Below are 12097 nucleotides of genomic sequence, written 5' to 3'. Positions count from 1 at the left end.
AAAAAAAGAAAGAACGAATCCAGTCAAATATGCTATTTCCTTGCAATAAGTATTGTGTTCTATTGTTTAGAAAATCTCCAATGAACATATTTCTCACTGTCCTGCTTCTTTATATATACATAATGAATGTATACATTATCTTTTTCAAGTTTGTCATAGCACAATCTTCTTATTTTTCTACAGCACAGTATCAGTATACCAAATTTTCTTTAAGTCAGCAGTAAAATTTTCAAGTGTTCTAGATCAAACTCTTTTTGCCATATAGGAAGAACTGAAGGCTTTGTAAAGAAGAAGCTGCTTACCTTTAACAGGTATTTTCTGACAAAAGGAGAATCACCACTCACACGGATGGATATTACCATCAGACAGAGATAACACGAAACAGCTGAAAGTCCCTCTGGGTGTGTGTGTGGCAATTCCCATATCCTTGTAGCTGTATTATCCACCTCAGTTCTCCACAAAGGGAGAACATCTGTTACAGACCAGTACTTCACTTTGGTTTAAGACAAAGCTGCCCAATCTGTGGATAAAGACCTCATATGGGGTCACAAAACCTGCCTTTGGGGTCACAACCTAGGTGGGCTCTCCACAGATGCGTCATCATTCTGAACCTACAGGGGAGGGGGATCACAGCCACAAATGATTGACAAACACAGCCTTAAGACTAAGGGAGCAATTCTATAATTAGACACCACAACTTAGGTGCCTTGATGCAGCATTCTGGACACTAATTCTACAATGTCATCTGGATGCCAAGTTTCTGTTATACAATAGTAGCATAAAAATGGCACCAATGTACCTACGCTTAGGCACACCCATTTACTCTATATCAAGGGTAGGTGTAAATGTTAATGCTTAAGCCTGACACTTCAGCTTGTAAGTTACTGTATTCTGTAAGTTAAATGCGTAAATGTTGTGAACATCCCCCTACATTTACATGCTAAGCATGAGTCATTTATACAATAGCGCTGACTGTTCACTTGGCACTTACATGACTGCTAGTACTCTATAAATGTAAGAAGGAAAATGGTGCTTACATTTAAGTGCCCTGTCATAAGAATGAGGAGGTAAAGTGAATCACTTAATCCGTCATTGTAAAAAAAAAAAAGTTGGGGGTGGGGGAGAGGGGGGGGAAGTACCAGCACCAATAGGATTTAACAAAAAAAACCACCTTTTTGATAAGGCTAAAACTCCTGTTCTAGTCATGAAATACATCTTACCAAACTCCTCGTAAATCTGTTTTCCCAACATGACATTTTCAAGATGGCCGCCAGCTAAGAGAGAACAGCTATCTCCGGGAAATCAGCTCCAGGAAACTAGCACTGAGAAACCAGATCATCTCAAATTAAACCCGGCCACAGACGGTAACTGCCGAGGCCAACCCAACTAAGAAATTATCAACAAATCCACATTTAGAGACAAAAACTTGTCCATACCTACAAACCTCCACAAACACACTGGGAGGAAGAAACAGCCCAGCCTTGGAGTGCCGCCAATTGCTGCCCTGCTGACACTAGAGAACCGAACAAGATAGTGCTCAAAACCCTGCAGAGCGAAGGCCCCACTGCAGCGCACCAGCAATTGTAATGCTGACTTTGACTACCCTGCAAACAACACTTCCTGTATGAATATCCACCATTGCAACCTGCACCATGGTGGATCGAACCTGGTGCTGTCAGCGGGAGCAGCGAAGCAGCAGCAGAGTGAGAGCAACGGGGGGTCAAGCACCGGAACTGCAGACTGTTTTACGCCAGGTACAGTCAGCAAGGACACAGGAACAGCGGGAGGTCAAGCATCGGATCCACAGGCAGTCTCATAACCTCCTATCACTGGGATCAAAAATGAGCCAGAGAATCAGTCTCAAGAAGCGCCTATGCTAAGGCAACTGAGGCGCCAACCTCTCTAGTCCACCAACACCACTTCTGGCAGTAACTCCCCATTCCCTACCGGCACCACGTGGAGGAGCAAGCTGAAGCCGCCAGCGGATGTGTGGCAGATAACCCTTAACAAATGACCCGTACAGGCGATTGAGATGCCGACCCCCCCCCCCCTTACCCACCACTACCGCTTCCTGACAAGAATAAATCCTACACACGGGACAATTCCTTATGTAAGGAGTCACACAGCGGAAAGAGCTGACCTCTTCCCAGGTAGAATCCAAACAGCTGGACTGGCCACTCAGACAAATAAAAACCATTCAATTGACACCCAAGCACAACAGAGAACCAAAAAGGAAACCAAGAAACACAGAAACTCATATAAACATCACTGAAAATAACCACAGTCACGCTACAAGAAGATGATGACCTACCAACACCAGTGGGTTAAATCAATGCCAGATCAATGGTAAACAAAACAAAAACAATAAAAGACTGGATAACCGATGAAGACCTTGGCTTGGTCTTCATAAACGAAACATGGATCCAGACAAGAAAGACCCTATTATTCTGGACCTATGCCCAAGAGGCTATAAAATCTTAAACTGGACCAGAAACGAGAAAAGGCAGGGGAATTGCACTGCTATACAGATTCTTTCTAAAAGTAGAAGCCATAGTGGAATCCATAACACCACAACTGGAAATCACGTCAATTAGAATCAAGGACCAAACTCTACTCAACCAATTAAGCTACAGACCCCCAGGAAACTGGAAAATGACTCAAACCAACTTTATGGAGTTCATATCAAACACATGTGTCGTTAACCCCAACATCATGTTAGTAAAGGATAATAACCTCCACCAAGATAAACAGAAAGCTCCAAAGACTGAGACGAATTCTTCAAACTATGGAACTTCTAACGACCACCATTCACGTCAAAACCCATGCTAGAGACCTGCTAGCCTATAGATTCTCAAAGAACTTCAAAATACAGAATCTGTGATGGACACAAACTCCATGGTCTGACCACTTCAAACTAAACCTGACCCTGAACTGGAAAGAACACAAGACCCCCACCATCACAAACACAGACACCATACAAAACTCAAGGAAAGGCTAATGCAACCAAATTTTGGTCTACCATATATAAAGATCAATGGTCACCAACGACTAACATGGAAGAATTTCTAAAGGAATGGGATGAAACAAGCACTAACAAACTGGACAAAATAGCCCCAATAAAAACAAAAACTGGACAATGGTGAAAAACAGGCCCATAGTATGACGAAGAACTGAAAATGGCTAAAACCCTTTGCAGAAGACTATAAATAAGTATGTACGAAGAAACAAAAATGAAACAAACAAAACCAAATGTAGGGATACATGAAAGATACAAGATCAAAATGAGACAGGCTAAAAAGAAATACTATAAGAATATATAGGTACAGACTATGGGGACAAGAAACAATGATACAAAATTATAAATCTAATAAACACCGAGACTCTGATGACAGCAAACGATGACCCTCCATCAGCAAACGAACTTGCCAAATTCTTCAAAGAGAAGATTCTTAACATAAGGAGAAATCTAACCCAAAACGACAAACTTTGAAACCCCAGCGGACAGGACATGGACCACCTTCATACAATCCACAAATGAGATAGTAGCACAAGCATTAAGAAAATTCTCTTCCACCTATTCATGCTAGATACATGTCCCAATCACATAATAAAAGTTGCCCCTAATTGATTCATAGACCACCTCACCTCTCATCTAACATACATGTTCAGGAAGGCAGCTTCCCGCTTAAAAAAGGCAGCATATTGCTTACACCAATCCCAAAAGACACCAAGAAAAATATCAATGACACTTTGAACTGCAGGCCAGTGGCATCCATACCTCTTACAACCAAAATATGGGAAGGCTAACCGACCACATCAACAAATTCTCCTTACTGCATGAATCTCAATCAGGCTTTAGGCCTCACCACAGCACCGAAACAGTGTTGATCACATTATCAGCCAACTTCAAAATAGAAATCTCATATGGAAGAAAGAGGAGAGAAGGTACTCAAATGGGTCCTAGGATTCCTAACTACCAGATCCTACCAAGTGAAGATGAATTTCTCCCTCTCCCCTCCATGGAAAGCTGTATGCGGAGTCTCACAGGGCTTGCTGCTCTCACCAATACTATTCAACTTAATGATGACCTCCCTTGTCTGAACATTATCCAAACAAGGATTCAACCCTCTCATATATGCCAATGACGTGTCAATCTATATCCCTTTTAAAAAGAACCTGCATGAAATCACAACCAAGATTATAGACAACATAAACATAATGGAATCCTGGGCATCAACGTTCAAGCTTAAACTGAACAAAGACAGAACACAATGCCTGATAATTACATCACCACACAACATCGCTCACTTCCCAAATATCTCCACCATGGGCATATCCCTCCCAATATCTGACAATCTAAAAATCCTAGGAGTCACTATATACCGTAACCTGACCCTCAACACACAAATCTCAAACAAAGAAAATGTTCCACACCATTTGGAAACTGAAACGAATTAAAAACTATTTCCCATGAGATGTATTCTGCACACTAGTATACAATGGAATTTATGCCAGATGAAGAGAACAATCGCTAAACAGACTACAAACAGCATAAAACACAGCAGCAAAACTAATCTTCGGAAAAAATAGATTCAAAAGTGCACAACCATTACTCCAAAAACAACATTTGCTACCAGTCAAAGCACAGATATCCTTCAAGATATGCTCTCTTGTCTACAGAATAATCTTTGAACTTGCACTGGAATACATGACAAACCTAATAGAACTACCTATATGCAACACAATCAGGGGTGCAAGAACCTACCTCATCCTTCACTTTCCCAAATGTCAAAGCACGATATACAAATCTTCATACTCAACCAACTTCACATACATTTGTCTGAAGATATGGAATACATTACAAAAGCCCTCAATATACATGAACTACTTAACATTCCAAAAACACATGAAAGCCCACCTCTTTAGACTGTCCTTTTGAGATGAACCCACATAATCAAACTGACTTACAACAAACACATGACGATATCTGATCACTAACAGAAACTGAACATGACAAGTGCCAACTTATAACGACTTTGTAACATGTATAACTCAGTAACTTGTAAGCCACATTGAACAACTGACTACCTAATTGGAATATGCAGGGTAAAAATACAGAAATAAATACATAATACGTCTAATGTCAAACTAAGTCCCTTTCTCTACATTTATGCATTAGACTGACTTATCTGCCCCCTAATCTGTTCTGTAATCTGCAATGAAACTTGACTTGCCAGTGTAATTTTGTTGATTCTCTTTACCCTGTAATGCGTTCTGAACCTCTCGAGGTGTGAGCAGAATATAAGCACCTGGTAAAGTAAAGTAAAGTAAGGTTGTTTTTCTTACAACTAATATTCAGAAATAAAACAAAACATAATAAAGAAAATAAGATGATACCTTTTTATTGGACTAACAACACATTTTTTTATTAGGTTTTGAAGGTAACCCTTCTTCACAGATCAGAAATGAGCAACTGTTGACAAATATCAGACTACATAAGTGAAACATAAAAGCATTCCAATGACAGTCTCACAGGAAGACTTGAGCTCCATAATTGCCATGGTGTTCTTAAAGTCAGATTTCTATCTCTTGTACTTTCCAGGATAGTCACTAAACTGGGTAAGCCCCATGCCTACCATGTCTTAGCGCATCATATATGTGGCCAGATCTTCCCTTTCTGAATTTTCAGGCGAGCAGTGAGAGCAGTTTCTTAAAACAAATTGGCTGTCAGGGGCTGAAGCTGCACTCTAACACTCAAAGTGTCCCAGCAACTGGACCAGCCAAACCTGCTGTGATGTGTGAACAGAAGCTCTCATCACAGCTCTGCATACCTACTCAACAGAGGTAATCTCCAGACAAGACACAAGCAGTCACAAGCTTAACATTATGGGCCTTGACCACCAGGGCCGTGCCTAGGGTCTCTGGTGCCCCCCTGCAGACTATCAGTTGGCGCCCCCCCCCCCCCCTCCGTCTAGCAGAGCAGGAACAGAAGGGAGCAGGCAAGTAAGCCGGACCTCAGTTTAGCAATTTCATTAAAGCAAAATGTATTTTCATAACACTTCAAAGATTTCCAACTCAAAATGGGAATGCTAATTCAAAATGTGAGCAAAGTCCTCTTAGTTTCCAAAGATTCTTTTTCTAATCTCCTTTGCACCAAAGGATATAATTCAGATCAAACATTTATCGCTGATCAACTATCTCAGATCAAATATTTATTTCAGATCAAGTATTAAGGTTTCCTTGCTTAGAGTCACTTAAATCTACCTAGCCTTTATATAGCTTATAGGATTTAAACACTCTTAAACTGAAATTCACCCTTTTCTATTCTTCATAAACTTCAAATAATCCTGAAATATTCAGATCCTTTTCTCACTAGAGAAACTTCAATCTCCACCAACCTCTTTTCATTCATATTTTCTCATTTACCACATAATCAGGCACTCTTTTATAATTTCAGTCAACACACATAGGAACTCACAGCTGAATGTCTCTCTTGGCCAAACCGACACTCTGTTCCCTTCCCTGCAGATTTCTAACAGAAGCTGATCATCCAATCAGAGAGCTCTATTTGAATGCAGATTAACATACAGACACTCATGGGAATTTTTAGTGAAAAACACTAGATAAACCCTTCGTTTTTGGATCAAACTTCACAATTTTGATCAGAGCCATGACCTCACATTAAGGCTGTAAACATTCCATCATTTTTTATCCATAAATATGCAAATGAGAACCTCCCAAAAACAGACTAATTTGCATATGATTTAAACAAATCTGAGCATATGACAACCAAGTACAGACTCCCAGCACCTGAATTCTGCAATTAGATTTAATGCAAATACTTTTAAAACTTATTTTTAGCACTTTTAAAATTTCATGTTCTCTTTAATTTGAATGCTGTTCAAGCTCTGAAGCTCACCCTGAGTGAGGAGTTATCCCGAAACCAAAGCATATATAGCAATCTGGTTGCATTATCTCAAATAACTTGAAGAGCCTGCCTGCCTTAGTGAATACTGCTGCCTTGCTTTCACTTCCGGTTTGCCATGAAAAGGAGGGCAGGGGAGATAGGAGAATTGCAACTTCAGGTAAAAGATTTTGCAAGTGAGCGGACAGCAGGGCAGCGGCGCCCCTGGAAGGCAGGCGCCCCCCTGCCTTGCTTACCCCGCTTACTGCATTGGCACGGTCCTGTTGACCACCACTCCAAAGTCAGACTAGGCTGGGTAGAAATGTAGGAAATGCAGTCAGTTACCCAATTAAACTTGCCCAGCAGCATGTCTCATATGGGTATCTTTTTACTGGAGTCTAGGAGGAACCTTTTGAAGCTACAGGCTTTCTTCTCTGCTATCATCTGAAGAATACACTATGCCAAATTCTTAAAGACAGAAGAACCAAGAAACAAATTGATGTAGCTTGTCAAACTGCAGCAAAAATAGGTCCTCCAGACAGGAGCACTAGTAATAAAGAAAAAACAAATATAACAAAACACTTGCCTAAAAAAAAACTATAAAGAAAAGGAAAATCCTACTAAAGTTCACTTTTGGCTTAAATAAAAGAAAATGCTGCAATTGGAATACAGCAAATTCCAGTGATAAACAACGAACTGAGGAATGTTGCACAGCTACGAAGATGAGTGAACTGCCACACATGCCAGCAGGATTTTCAAGCTTTTCCTGTTTCGTTTTTTGCTGTCTGATGACATCACCAGGAAGCATGTCCAGGTGATTCACCATACCTTCAGAAAATATCTGCCTTAATTTTGGTCTGATAAGAAGAAATTAGGTCTTACCTAATAATTTTATTTCTATTAGCTCTTCTCATTAGTCCAGAACCTGTGGGATAGTTGTGTCCATCAATCAGCAGGTGGAGATAGAGAACTGAAAACAGAGCTGAGACATCTCTCTCTTGGCATTCAGTCCAGCTCCTCAGTATTTATGTAGACAAGCAGTAAGGAGAAACTTAGAATAAACACAATAAGCTTAAACATTCTGCTAACCTAACACTAATCAGACAAGCAAACATGTGTGGACCTCTCTCATCTCTGGACAACTTGTAGAGAACAAGGGGTATGCAGGAAGCACCATGCAAGGTAACAGCTGTTATTTGACCCATTACTTTGCCCCGACTAAACATTTCAGAAATCTTGGGTGGGCCTCTGAAATAGTGGGGAAGACTAATGCAAAGAAAATTATCAGACAAGACCTAATTCCATTATGTAGCTTCTCACTATTCTAGAACCTATGGGATGTTCAAAAGCAATCCCTAGAGTGGGTGGGATCCTGGCACCGCTGCCCTGAGTACCAAAGCCTCAAAACTGGCTTCTGAGAGCATCACATGTCCACCCTGTAGTCTTAGCAAAGGTATGTAACTTCAACCATGTTACCACCTTGCAAATATCTGCTGAAAACAGTAAGATAGTCTCCACCCAGAATGTCACTGTATGCCTCGTAGAATGAGCCCGGCAATGTCTGAGGATCCTGCTTCCCCATATGCAAAAAAAGCTGACGTGATAATCTCCTTCAGCCATCTAACAATTGTGGGCTTGGAAGTCATGAGGCCAAGCCTATGCATACCAAACAGGACAAACAGCCTGTCCAATATGCTAAACTCATTTGTGACTTCCAGATATCTAATGAGGACTCTATGCACATCGAGAAGCTTACGACATTTCCTTGTGTTCTGTGATAGCACAATTCAGCGGGGTGAGTTTCTCACCTCCTTGGACCTCAAGGAAGCTACTTGCATATTCCCATTTCCATTTGGCTGTCTCATCAGTGTTTTCTATGCTTTGCGATTCTTGGTCGGCACTTTCAGTTCAGAGCGTTGCCCTTCGGCTTGTCGATGGAACCCAGAACCTTCTCAAAGATCACAGTGGTACTGGCGGTGTTTCACAGAAAGAAGGGATCAGAGTACATCTATATCTGGATGACTAGTTGATCAAGGCCTCCTCCACTTAGGAAAGCCATCAGATCACCTCCAGGGTAATTCTACTGTTGCAGTCCCTAGGATGGATTCTCAATCTTACCAAGAGTCACTTAGCTCCCACTCAAGTCCTGGAGTATTTGAGGATCTGTTTCAATACAGCCCAAGGGAAGGTTTACCTTCTGGACCAGATGGAAGGAACTACAAAACCATGAAATAAATGGAGTAGTGGCCCTGACCTCTCTCAATAGCAAGCACTGACACCACCACTCCCAGCTCCTGTAAAGAATTGCACAAGGACTCCAAGAAAGAATCTACAATTGGAGAGGACAATTTGAAATTATAACCTTCTCAGATAAGGTCCAAGACCCACTCCTTGACCCATTCTTGGAGGAGTGGCCTAGTGGTTAGGGTGGTGGACTTTGGTCCTGGGGAACTGAGGAACTGAGTTCAATTCCCACCTCAGGCACAGGCAGCTCCTTGTGACTCTGGGCAAGTCACTTAACCCTCCATTGCCCCATGTAAGCCGCATTGCGCCTGCCATGAGTGGGAAAGCGCGGGGTACAAATCTAACAAAAATAAAAATAAAATTCTCCATAAATGAGGAACAGTTGCCCTCCTATGAGGCCCAACAGAGAGTGAACCGGCAGTCCATCACTGAGATGGACAGAAGGCATGAGAAGATCTGGCGGCCTGCCCTGTGGAATGCTATCAAAACGAAAGGACTGCCTCTATTGATACTGGGGTCTCTGACAGGATAGAGACCAGTCAGGCTGGACCTCTTGGAGTCCTTCAAATGCGAAGCGGGAGCAGATCTGGAGGTACCTTTGGGCTTGTCCTTCAGCAAATGCAGTGTCTTGCAGTACCTCAGATCCATGACCAATTTCTCCAAATCCTTCCCAAAGAGGAGTTTCCCACGGAAAGGTAGTCTTGTCAGGTGCTGCTTGGATGCTGCATCTGCTGCCTGATTATGGAGCCACAAAAGTTGCCTAGCCATGACCACCATGGCCATTTGCTTAGCCGATGCCCTAACAAGCTCAAACAGTGCATAAGCCAAATACACCAGCCCGGTCTCCATGCTAGAAAAGTCACCAGCAATCTGAGAATCAGACTCAGACAAGGAATCAGCCATGTACTGTAGCCTCTAGTCCCGCCCTCATTTCCTGTTTCCACAAGGGCGGGACCAGAGGCAGAGCTGAGATAGAAGGGGAGGCAGGCTGAAGCGCCGAGCCTGCTCGCCTTTCACTGCTGCTGCCGAACCCCGAGGTAAGATGATTTAAATTCTGGGCAACACGCAGGAAGGCGAGGGGCAGGCGGAGGACTGAGGGAGAAGAGGGCAGGCAGCGCAGGTCAGGCTGGTTCCTGGCTGGGAACTTCTGGGTCTGGCGGGTCAAATATTGGGGGTGCTACAGCACCCAGAGCACCCACGGAGTCGGCGCCTATGGCTCAGGCTACAAAGGTAGAAAAAATTATTATTTTTTTAATTTATCAGTTGGAACATGTCAAACTTTGAAAAATATGAATCAATATTTTGTATTTCCATTTCTGTTTCTCTAGTACTGCTGTATATGCAGACTCTGACTCAGTGTTTCACATGTGTGAGCATGGTGTGTTATTCTGCTAGGCTAGGATGTAGTTTTTGTGTAGAGATCTATAGCAGTCCTGTTTGTTCTTTATTTCTCACTAGATAGTGTATTGGGTTTTTAGGGTATTGTGTAATATTTACAGTGCTTCCTTTTCACAGATAAAGCTATTTCTCTTTACTTTCTGGGAGTTGGTGCTGCTATGGTACAGTAAGGTTCTGAGTGTGTTTCTGCAGGAGTTTGTGCTTAAGTGTTTTGCAGTGGCGGGATAGTGTGCTGGCCTTTCTGAGGTGACTTCAAACCTTTAATTTCAGTTTGTCATAATTTCAGACAGGGTTTGTGAAATAATCATCAAATGTACATACATGTGTCAATTTTTACAGGTGGGGAGAGGGACCCCACCGAACTGGTCTGCATAAGGCCCCGCAGTTGCTAAGACCAGCCCTGCAGTCCAGTGCCTGCAGCAAAAGGGCAGAAACCTCAAAGGAGAGCTTCAATGAAGATTCCAGCTTATGGTCCTGAACATCCTTCAGGGAAATGCCTCCTTCCACTGGGAGAGTAGTCTTTTCAGTCATAGCATCTACCAAAGAATCCATTTTGATCAACTTGAGCTTCTCCGGCTCCTTGGGACATAGCCCGCACCACCTTTAAACTAGCATCTGGAGTGGACCATGGCACAGAGATGAGCTCCTGCATGGTCTCATGCACTTGGAAGGATTTAGTTGGCCCTTTTAGTGCTAGCCATCTTGGAAAAGCCATGGTTACAAAAGAAGGCAAGTCTTCCTTATGAAAAACACAGACAACTCTGGGATCATCCGTTTCATCATTCAAAATTTCCCCTTCAGGCAGAGGAAGGCACATGGATATACCAGAAAACCCCCATCTAATGGCAAAGGAGAGGGAGGCGACACAGTGCCCACCTCAGAAAATGACCTCTGCTCTTCTCATTGAGAGAGTATCTCCCTGTCCAAGCTGAGAAACAGGCTGAGGGACCCAGAAGGCTGAGAAGCAAAACAAATTCGGGAGAAAAGGGGTTCTGCGATGCACGAGTCATCTCCAACCCAGCCAACTCAAAGCAAGAAGCCCCGATGGGAAATTAGGTTAAATACTTGCATTCTGAACCAATTCCTGGCTGCCCTCTCCCAAAGTAGCTAAATTATGGGGTTCCAAGATGGTCGTGGAGGTCCCTGAATCAGTGAGAGAACGCTGAGAAGAGCGCGGCATTAATTCCCTGCGTGGGAACTCGATGGCCCTGCTGCCCCAGACTCAGAGAAGGCCGATTCAGAGCCCAAAGCACAGACTGAACACTGCTCCAATACTGCTTTTCGCTTTCCACAGTGAGAGCAGCGTTTCACCGCTCCTGCTGCCATCAGGAGCGAAGTGAAAGAGAATCCGTGACTTGCACTGGCAAAGAAATAAAATGTAAAGCTGCACTCACCCCCACATGGAGAAAGTGTACAGTTTCTCTGTAAAAGAGCAGGGTAGGAGCCACTCCCTTCAAATAGAGCTGCAGCAGCAGAAATCTACTGCTAAATTCCCCAAGAAATTCAGTTGTTCTTTTTTAAATAGTCTGTGAGGAAAGAGAAAGGGGGGGG

General features: G+C 42.8%; 1 protein-coding gene across 1 annotated transcript in view; it reads right to left on the bottom strand.

The window, feature by feature from the left end:
- PDE8A (phosphodiesterase 8A) overlaps positions 1-12097 on the bottom strand; it is a 487954-nt gene that overhangs the window by 165550 nt on the left and 310307 nt on the right. The gene's annotated exons all lie outside the window — the stretch shown is intronic.

This window comes from Microcaecilia unicolor, chromosome 1, assembly GCF_901765095.1.
Source record: "Microcaecilia unicolor chromosome 1, aMicUni1.1, whole genome shotgun sequence".
Classification (NCBI taxonomy): Eukaryota; Metazoa; Chordata; class Amphibia; order Gymnophiona; family Siphonopidae; genus Microcaecilia; species Microcaecilia unicolor.
Note: the sequence above shows the minus strand (reverse complement) of the source record. Positions and strands in the feature narration are given on the sequence as shown.